Raw genomic sequence first — 11,980 nt, 5'->3', positions numbered from 1 at the left:
TGAATCGTATAATATGACAACATCTGTAGTATTAGTGATCACTCTTCAATGTTCGATGTGTAAAAGTTCTGAATTCCTCTCTCATTTTCAAGGGTGATGCTCATGGAAGAACTTCCAGATCTTTTATCTTCAAGGGATATTTTTTCTACCTTTAAACCCTTCTTGGTTAGATTTTTTTTTCCCCTTCCAAATTTCTCACCCTCAAAAAAAGCTTTTTTTCAATTGCTGAAAATTAATATATATTCTAACCTAAATTCGAAAATGCAAAATATTTTTGACAGTAAGCAGTTTTTGATGGACCTATGGGTGGTCAAAGATGTGATATCCCGTCCACTGATCACCAGTTTTCTCTGCAATGCACCCAATTTTTAAATTTAAAACCAATACAGTGAGATATTATATTTAGTAACTCTGTTATTTTGATATGTTTAATATAAATATCTGCATAAAAATTATTATGTAAAAATGCTTTAGAAAATGGTTTTCCAACCTTTCCATTAAAACAGCTTTACAACCTGCCTTGAACACATTTATCACAAAACCATAACCAATTTTTAATCCAAAAAAAAAATTTCTTACTTTATAAAAAATATTGGCTGTGAATATCAAAAATTATCTTGAATGGTTGTTTAGTTGAAATTCTAATAGATATCACGTGAATATATTCAATAACAGATATTCAGGAAATCTCAATGGGAAAATTATGAAGAAACCAGAACTAGTCATGCTATCTCTTAGCAATATTTCAAAAATACAAAAATAACCACGAAATTTAAAGTGACATATGAGTAGTGATGATTCAGTTTCAACGACGGAATTTTTCACTTTGTCATATGGCATGCAATGCCAACCTTACGGGCACAAGAACGCCGAACATGTGAGATGATAGGAATGCTTACTGTTGTGATATGTGTAAAGATGATAGGAATGCTTACTTTTGTTACACTGATAGGAATGCTTACTGTTGTGTTACATTCATAGAGCTCGAAATATAATGGATAAGAAGTATGTGCTATATTGAATATTCCATTATAGTATACCAGATCACTACTCACAACTAATTTGCTTAACAAATTAAATCACTCATCATCTTCACAACATAACAAGTATCATATTTGACAATAACAAGTTACAAGAATGCATGCATCTGCATGCGAGCACTAGTGGAACTATACTACTTATTCTAATACAGATATGGTTACAGTTACATGCATAGAATTTTGTTACAGTTTTAGATATCTATATATATAAAAGGAAGAGTCTGTGTATGTGTGTGTGTGTCTTTTGTTCATGCTTGCACTTAAGCTAATAGACCCAGGGCTATGATATTTAGTACATAGGTGCATCTAAGCAAGAGCCAATGCAACTTGAAGTAATTTTTTCAAAATTCAAACAAAATTTTTATAAAAATTATATATTTTTTTATGAAATTGCATCAAATCAATAATTCTCTGTCATTATATCAGCAACAATGGCATGCAGCCATTGTTGCTGATATCAGCATTGTTGCCACTCCTATAAATGAAGGTGATATTTCTGTACAGTTTTTAAATTTAATGTTTTTCTTGGATATTGGATGTTTGTTGATAGAAGGCAACAGGAAGTTGGTTAATTTATTTATTAGGATAAGTAATCTTTGTATTAAGGGATATTGCTTATTTCATTGTAATTCTTTTATATGTAACTAGCAGCTTCGCTGCCAGCCTTAGTCTGGCTTTTAAATGTACCCGAAAAATGGCTGAAGGGAACACCAAACGTTAAATTAAAAAACTGCATAGAATTTTACTCTGGAGAACAACTTCATAAAAAAAAGTCATTACGTATAACAAAATTACAATGAAATAAGCAATATCCCTTAATACAAATATTAATTATCCTAATAAATAAATTAACCAACTTCCCTTTGCAAAATCTTAAGAACTCAAATGGTATAAAGGAGGTTAAGAACTTTGTTTCCTAAGAAAAGTCACTCAAAACTTTTCAATATCTTAAAAACAGTGAAATGAGCAATAAATAATATAAAAGAATACAAAAAATTCTGAAAAGCAAAGTATAATTAATGATATTACATCTTATATTTTCAAGAGAAAAAAATTATAATGAAATAAGCTATATCCCTTAACACAAATATTAATTATCCTAATAAAAAAATTAACCAACTTTATGTTGAAGAAAAAAAAAATCATGCAAAACTTTTCAATATCTTACAAACAGTGAAATAAGCAAAAAATAACATGAAAGCAACTCAAAAAACGTAGAATTCCGCACAGAATTTTACTCTGTAAAACAACTTTATCAAAAAAAAAATCAATAAAAATTTATTATAGATATATATAAATGACGATGAAATATGCCAATCTCTTAAAAACAGTGACATAAGAAATACGATGAAAAACTGTTGCCAAACCCATATTTCTAAAAGAATAAAACTATTCAAAATATGCGATTTCATTAAAAATCTATCATTAACAATAAAACAGGAAAATTGTTGCCAAAATCACATTTTTAAAGATGTGAGAAGTGTACTCAGAAGCTTCATTTAAAAATATTTTTTAAAATACAAAATATTATAATTTTTCCAAAATTCTTTTTGTAAAAGCAGTCACAAAGATGAAAGTTTAACGTGTCTAAAATAAATAAATAAACTATACATTTTTAAAAATAAACTTTTTTAGGAAAAATCCCATTGAAAAGGTGTTAAGCTCTCTTTGTTAAATAAATTTGTATTTAATAGATTTATTGAAACATGAAATTTATTTTAGGTTCGTAAAATAGCTAAGTGCCTACATTTCATGACGATGTGAAAATGGAGTGTATAGAGTAAAATCTTGCTTTCCTACAACCCATTATGTCTCAAAATGACACGATTTCATCACGAAACATAAAATAAAAAAATTCGAATTCGAATTTCGAAAAAATCGCTTCGACGTGCACTGGCTCTTGTCTAGATGCACCTATGTACCAAATTTCGTAGCCGTGGGTCCATTAGCTTGCACGCAGCGCAGATGAAAGACACGCAGACAGACTCTTTCTTTTATTATATGTAGAGATACATTTTAATTGAAATTTGTGGAGTTTTTTTTAATATATATAAAATTGTTTTGCAGAGTAAAATTCTGTGCCATTTTTAAATTTAATGTTGGTGTTCTCTTTAGGCATTTTTCTGGTACATTTAAAGGCCAGGCCAGAGAAAGGCTGGCCGCATAGCGGCTAGTATGAAATAATGTAGTTAAACAGACAATTAGAAAGTAAATAAAAGTTCAAAAATCCAGTTAGGGTTAAACCACTACAATATCCCCTCCCCCAAGTACTGTAGGTGCTGACACATCATATGTAGTAAGAATTAAATCTCACTACACTATTAAAAACTAATAGTTTTCTATATGAGCACAAAGATGGTACTTCTTTTGATAATTTCTCTGAGCTAGTGGTTGTTCAACTTTCACTAGGAATAACTGATGCTGTTAGTAAACTGTCCTTAAGAATAACTAGTCATTGGTAAACTGTCATTAGGAATAACTACAGTTGATAGTATGTTGTACTGAGTAGTGAAGGTTTGTTTTGAATGGTCAATTTCAACAATAGATTCTTTTCCATTTATCAGAATGAAGTGTTTACTAGTCCATTTGACAATATATTGCATGAACCATCGTGTGATTGTATTAAGGGGGCTTTCACTGTGTCACTGAAAAAAAATTGAGCAAGTCTCTAAGGAAGGGTGCACAAAACAGAAATGTTTATTATGTGTAGTCGTAGAAGTGGAGATAATTCCTGCATGGTATTATATAGATGTCAGCAAGCTTTCTCCTACTTGCTGCAGGATCCATCTGCAGCAAATAGTTAGAAAGCTTTTAAGAATTCTCCTGATGAGGACAAAGTTGTTCCATACGACATCTTGAAACAAATATCACCAAGGTCCTCTTTGAAAGCTGAGCAGTGAACCAAAAAAGGACAATTGGTAAAGTTTCTGTCCAGCCTGTGTCATAATTTTATATTAAGACTTGCTTAAGGGTCTGGTGAATTCATTCAAACAGTCCATTGCAAAATGGGTAATATGGTGAAGTTTGAATTTAGCAAACTCCTAAAATCTTGTTGAATGAGGAAATTAAATGACACTCCAATTTTCTTCTTTCGTCCATAGTTATAATTTCTGGGACTCTTGATTCATCGTGCAATGAAACTGCAAGTGACTGTTTCAGCCATATCCTTCAGGTCAATGAGAAAAATTATTTCTAAAGGTGACAAGGTGCGTGTGTGTATATATATCTCAGATGGAGGCAAGGGTCACATGGTGTCAAGGTGAATGTGCTCAAATCTTTGAGAAACAATAGCAAATAATTGTAAAGCACTACAACAAAAGTCTAGGCTACCTAACACCTGATATACATACCTCTGACAAGTTTGCCTTGCATTACAGAGGTTAAATGACATAAAAGAAATTCAAACAAACTGAATGTATTCAGGGAGATCGCTTTGCATGCATAGAGAGAGCATAGTTGGTGTGATGTATGTTTTATAGGCAATTATCAGAACATCTCGTGTGTAGCCCACTTTGTCTCCCTGAGCCATTTGAGAAGATTTAATCTGTTCCGGGCATACTCATCAGTAATTCCAGTAAGATTATACCATGAAAGATTTGCATCCAGCTTAACTTCCAGGTATTTGGCAAGCAAGGTTCAGGGTAGATCTGATGCTTTGAAAACCAGCTCATTTTTCAGTCAATTGGGTGAAAAGCTGGTATGCAGTTTTTTCAAGGCTTGCCATCATTTTAGTATAATCTGCCGCTTCTGCAATGTGTTTTAGAGTTCTGTTGAGGGTTGTCTCAAGCTGGTATATATTTTTAGTTGTGGTACACAGATCTGCATAAAAATGATATAAGACGTATAGTGTCTGTGTGGTAAGGAAGCACTCAAAAGACATGGAAAGCTGAAAGTCCTCTCGTGTCGTTGGGGGCTGGGGAAGGGAGGTGGGAGATCTTTGGATTGCCCTCCAGGATGTTCTTCTTCAAAATGGGATGAAGGCTTTATTTAAGTCACCTATCATACTGCAGAGATGCTGGCCTACCTTCTACCTGTTACTAGATTCCCATTGTGTGAAATTATTCTTGCAAATGATGTTGATGATGATTTTCAGTCTTTCTACGGCAACATACCAGTTGCAAGTTCAGATTTTTACAAAAATTCTTGTAGTTAATGATAACATATGTAATGATCATATGTGAAAATCCAAATTTTATCTTTACCTCCAGAATGGTACTATGACTCTTTTCAAGATTTCCAACTATTACATGGCATTAAAACACTTTTAAAAATTTTGTCTTTCTTAAAGTAGTTTATTAAGATAAAAAGTAATGCAAATTAATATATGTTAAACATAATATGAAAATTAATATCAGGCACATTAAATTTGTATAAAAAAGAAAAGCTCCTTATTTTCTTTTTTAAAATTTAAGACCTTCTTTCTGTTTTGGAATTATTTATTTATTATTCTAAAGTATTATGCGAAAATATTTTTTTAATTATAGCAATTGAAAGCAAAGACTCATTTTCAAAGTCAATTTTATCAGTTCTGCAAAGGACCAAATATTTCAAAGCTTCCTTACAACTGTGTGAAGCTATGTGAAATTTTATGGTAGCTTTGTTTTCTTCAGTTACGACTAATTCAGTAAAAAAAGTAACCTTTCTCAGTTTTTAAATGCTCCAATTCTTCGGCGATACCCCTTTATAAATTTATTATTGATCTATTACAGTTTCTAATGCTCATGAAACTTTGGCATCCACAAGCAAATCTAACTTTCAAAGATTTCCTTTACAAAACTGTTTGATAAAATCAGAACAATATTTTTTTTAAATGTTTTTGAATAGTGGTATTCAGTTTCTTAATTGACAAGAAATTAAGTAAAATAATTATATTTGGACATTAAATAGTTTTAGTTTACCACATTTCACATATACATTTTATTTCCATAAGAGTTGCTGCACCACTCACCTGCAGAAACCACATATGGCTCGCGAGCCACATTATAGTCACCCATTATGGAGGATAATATCCTCTCTAGGAATATAGTCAGTATAAATGCTTAGATAATGGCTTCTCATGGAATGTAAAAAATTCACCTAGACATGCATTGAAAAATGCTTTGTAATTCACTAATACCTTCAGTGCACTGCCGGTCCTAAACCCTCAGCTTCCCACGTGCAAATTAATGTTGGCCACCCTTTTTTACAGAAAAAGTGTAATAAGTTTGATAATCATTTCACCACCCTTTAACCATCTTAGGACCATTTTTGCTGATTTTGCAAACACTCCAATCTATAACTACCCAGCCATTCAGTGTGGCTAGCTATGTTTACATTTCTAGAATATACTCATAAAAATTAGTTGTTGATAATAGAATTTTATTTGATAATAAGAAGCAAACAGCTTTCTTCACAGGTCAGTTGCTAATGGCAGGCAAATAATACTTCAATTTTTATTTCAATTGCTCAGCTTTAAGACAGATATATAAAATATACATTAAAGTCTCAGTTTAATCAAAATTTGTTTTAGATAATATGATATCAATATTATCTTAGTAACACTGATACTGATAAATTGCATCTAAATAATCATTTGCAGCAAAATTTGATAACTCTTGCTATTTTTATAGTTTGGATTTTCTATACTAGAATTAATGGTTAATTGATCACAATTATTAAATGGCGATTATTATACATCACTTTCAGTTTGGAAGGTAAGCACTTAAGAAAGAAAAGGATTTCATTCAACTTATTCAAGTAATCAAAAGATGGCTTACCTAAAAGGTGATATAATTCCATCAGTGTTATTACTTATCTCTAATAAGTAGGCCTTATGTTTCTAAAATCTTATTCAATCATTTAGCCATCACATTAATTATATAAACTCATGTTCTTAGTGCATACCTAAAATAAAATTATCAATAAACAATTTTGTAATCACATAAGAAATTCATAAAAGATTTTGTACAATTATTTCAAGCATATTAAGAAAATTGCATTCAGAAAATTATATAAAAATCTGTTTAAAATTTACATTAAAATAAATCAGTTAATATGGCTTCCTAAAACTTAAATTTTCGATGCAAAACTATGAATTGTTATGATTTGCTCATAAAAATACACATTTTATAGCAGTTTTGAGTTTAATAAGTTTATTTTAAAAACTTTGCATATGCTCTGTAGAAAGGAAGGTAAACCTACACACCTAGAAATATTGATCAATCATAATCGAAGTATATGAACAATAAAGATACTAAGAGACTGTGACTGAGAGGTGACTAATATTAGATACCATTGAGTTGAACAAATGTAAGTCCGAAACTTCTAAAAATACCAATATATCAAATGTTATTGGTTACCTCTCTAATATCGTGAGCAGCCAGCCTTTAGCAAAGTGCAGTAAACTAATGTGGCATGAACTCATCTATTCAGAATTTCCTATGATAGCCATTCAGTGATGCTGTCTCAATAGCTTCCCAAGTCAGCAAAGTTATCGTAGGTGCTGTATCTCCAGCATGAAAGGCTCTATCGATCATACATCAAATATAAACTAGTTAGAAGTTGCATAGTTTGGCACATAATCTATAGTGCCAGACAGACTTAATTGTTTGAAGAATATTGCACGTGCTCTGGTTTCCTCTTTTGGTTCCACATACTTATGTTAACAAATCTATTCGCATATGAAAAACATTTTGAGTCCACAAAGAAGTTGTTTAACAACTGAATATTCAGAAATATGTGTCAAACTGAAAGTCAGATTATACCCCTGATACTCAGATATTAAGTAAAGTAGTACAGAGACAACATTCACATTAAAAATTTAAATTTTCTATTGAACTATATTGAAGGAATACTTATATTTTAGGTTGCTTATTTTAATAAATATGTTTAAAAGATACATGATACATGCACAATTAAAATTTTTATTTATGTTGAAGGAATAGTTATATTGTATGTTGTTCATTTTTGTGTTAGTAAATATCTTTAAATGATGCATAACTAATATATAATAAAACTTTAAATGACTATGCACTATGAAGTTGCAAGTCTGGTGATTTAGGTGATCAAATGTGTTAAAATAGTCCAAAATGCTCCTCAAGGCAATCATGATCAATTTGGGTCTAGTGACTTGATGTGTTATCATTTTGAAAGATCCTATCATTACTGGGATATATAAAATCCATAAAGGGTTGCAAATGATCCTGAAGTAGCTGAACATGTCAATTTCCTGTCAAAACTGGTTCAATTTGACTTAAGTCCCCTAGTTCATGCCCAGTAAACATGCCCTATGCTATTATGGAACCACTACAATGTTCGAGAATGATTTGCAGACGAGATGGATCTATAAGGGTTGTGCCACACTCCAACAGTTCATACAAATTGCAAATATACTCATCAGACCAAGCTACCTCATTCCAGTCATGCACTGTCTGATACATGGTTTGAGCAATCCAGAAGAAGCACTGAAGGCAATGGCTATGCTGTGATTAGTCACTTGATTGTGTTTTCTGCTACTCTGTCTGATTAAGACTAAATTTTACTGCATATTCCTCATACAAATACCTTTAAAATGTCTTCTCACCAACAGCTTAATGCAGTGCTTGCTTATTATCATGGAGACTTGGTTTGGTTTAGTTGATTAAGGCAAAACACACTAAGGCTGTCTGCCTAAACGGAGGGATGCCTTTGTCAAGGACTTTCTAAGAGAAACTGGCTCGTATACATGTTATACATGGGGGAAAACCATGGAAATACTCATGCAGCCAGTCTGCTTGCTTGGAATCAAACCTAGTCAGAACTACCAATGTTTAGTGATTTTAGTCACTGGTGGTGTTGTTTAGTGATTTTAGCCACTCTTAGCCACTGGTGGGTCCAGCATGGATGTCATTAATCTGTCAAAACTGGTTCAATTTGACTAAAGTCCTCAATTCATGCCAAGTAAATATGAAGCTGATTAAGCTGTATCACAATTTCTGTGCTGGCAAAATGATCAAATACCCATTTTCTGCCATTATGGGGTTGCTTTTGGAGTATCGTATAGTTCAGGTGTCGACAACCTATGGCACGTGGTAAATTTCTCAGTGGCACTTTACACTCTCACTTTCACACACTATTCCACACACCATTACTCTATGCCACCACTTCCCTAAAGTTATCAGGCAAAGATAAATAGTTTTATCTCTTCTCTCTGGAGCTGTCAGGAAAATTTAGTTGCCAAAATTTCATCTCAGCGCATAATTTCGGTAATGAACACTGTTGTTAAATTAGTTAATTTTATAGTGTCTTGTTCTTCATAGGTACTCCGGCAATTTAAATCTCTTTCGATGAAATGGAAAGAGAATATGTAGATCTCCCCTTATACAGCCATGTTTATTGGCTTAGTTGAAGTTATGTCTAATTTGTATCATTAGTGCATTAAAGTTTTTTTTTTTTTTAAAGAAGAATCAACATTTCTCAGAATTGAATGATAAAGAATGGTTATGCAAATTGATGTTTCTGATTGATATAATTAAACATCTCAAAGAACTAAGGGTTACAAGGAAAGGGCAAAACAGTGCTTGAACTTTTTTAATACTTTAAAGGCTTTGATGAAAAATTAAAAATGTTTTTCCATGTTAATAATACTAGTGTCTATAAATACTTCACAAACGTAAAGAATTTCCACAAACATTGCCTTTAGACAAAGATGAACTTCAAACCTACATTTAAACACTTAAGGAGAAATCTTCCAAGAGACTCAAAGACTTTGAAACATGTATGTCTACATTTTTCTTCCTAATCAAATCAGACTTAGTAGACTCATTTATAATCCCACCAGATTTGACAATTTTTAAGTGGATGGAAGATGATAATTTTAAAATGGAACTCACTGAACTAAAATCTTCAGAATTATAGAAAGCAAAATTTATGGAATTGTGGGAAAATCTGGAAGTTTTTTTTTTTTTTTTTTTTTTTTTTTTTTTTTCATGTTGAAGGAATAGTGTATTATATGTTGTTCATTTTTGCGTTAGTGATCTGGCCTTTTCTTATTGTTTGCAAACATAAAATGATTTGTTGAAGAATTCTCCAACTAATTTTGCAAAGACAGCTGAAAGACTTTTTGAATCATTTTATGTGGTTGATTGTTTAGCGGACATGCAAAATATAAATGAAAGGAAAACATTTATCTCAAAGGCAAATGAGCTGATGCCTTCGGCTGGACTTAATCTTAGAGGATGGGTCAGTGGCTCATTACATAAAACTGTAAAAAAAAATGCTTGAAGACTTAGATGGTACTGTTCAACAGATGAACTAAGATATAATGTGCCTTTAATAAACTGCTTAGAAAATTCTTTGATACAAAGATCACTTTTATCCTTAACTCAAAAAATGTTTGATTCTATTAATTTTACTGCTTCTGTGACATTTATTCCTAAATTATTACTTCGAAAAACATGGTATCTAAAATTAGGATGGGATGAAATTTGGGTTTTCTGTAGCAGATTTCTAAAGATAGAATTATTGATTATATTCTATTTGAAGAAAATGCTTGTGTTAGATTTATGTCAAAATCTAGAATTGTTCCATCAAAAGCATTGACACTTCCCCATCTTGAACTCATGGCAACTTTAGATGGAGCTTGTCTATATTCCTTCATCTGAAATGAGCTGAAAGAAGAGGATTTCAATATATATTTTAGGACAGATTCAACCATTACTTAAGCCTGGATAACACAAAACAAGGCCCTTGGCCTGTCTTTCTGAAAACTGAGTAAAGGGAATTAAAAACTCAATAAACTAGAACAATGAAATCATGTACCAGGAAATATGAATCCTGGAGATTTGTTGTCAAGAGGTTGTCTTCCCCCAAAACTCTTAAAGCCCCAATAGGGAAGGGTCCAGAATAATTGTACAATGTTCCTAAAAATTGGTTTTGTTATATTCGTGTTCCTGAATTAAAAGAAGCAGAAAAGAAAAAGCAAAAGACTAAACTTTGGGTGAGAAACAGTGAAGTGGAAATGAAAATCTGGCAACAGAAAATTGTGTTTACTAATTTGTAATTTTATTTTACTTTTGTATGTTTAGACAGCTGTTAGCCATTTTTAGAACTAGCTTTTCTTATATTAAACTTCTTTATTAGTAGTAAATAAGGGTTTATCTTTTAATTTTGTGCAATTCGAAGTAGATTTTACACAAATATCAAATGTTGTCTTGAAATTTGCTGCCATATATCCTATAACTGCTAATGAAAATAAGCCTTGCAAACTGCATCCTAACATGACCCATATGTATATGTTCAACTAAGAAAAGTTTAAAAAAAATTGGTAGTTTAAGGGAGGATTGTGACACTTCATAACAGTTCTTAGAATTCATAAAAGCAACATCACAATATAAACATCTAAAACAAGACCTTTCACAGGAGGCCTCCTTTTCAACATTATTCTAGATGACATAAGAGTAGCGATTCAGAAGACACTCCTTCTCCAGGATTCAAACTTGGATCCGTCAGTATAGCAGTCAGCATCATTAACCATCATGCTGTCTGGGTGGCTACTGCAAGTAACATCAGAGTTCATTACTGGGGCCTCTGCAATCTTTAGCATGAAGGCTGTGAACATTCTATTTACTATATGGACTTGAGAAATGTGTGCCAGCCAGCGTGATATTGATGAATGCACAATACAGAGCTGTGCAGCTTGCTTTAGGATTAACAATTTGGACATTGGGTATTTGAAAATGATTAGCTAGTTCTGACCAATTGGATTTCCAGTAGAATTGGACAGATGAAAAGATGTGTGTGTGGTAAAAAAAAAACCATGAATTCATAAATCCAACGTGTCACCATGAGACCGTAAAGTTATATTGTCTCTTTTATATGATGTTTGTTTACTGGTTCATGCTATTAAATTTGGTCTCATCTAACGGAACAATGTGCAGCTATGCAAGTGTAAAAATCCCAATGTCACTGGATGTCAGCATAAT

The sequence above is a fragment of the Stegodyphus dumicola genome, chromosome 4 (assembly GCF_044657685.1).
Source record: "Stegodyphus dumicola isolate Sdum_Otavi_A_Nest chromosome 4, ASM4465768v1".
In the NCBI taxonomy this organism is placed as follows: Eukaryota; Metazoa; Arthropoda; class Arachnida; order Araneae; family Eresidae; genus Stegodyphus; species Stegodyphus dumicola.
This window is presented reverse-complemented; position numbering follows the sequence as displayed.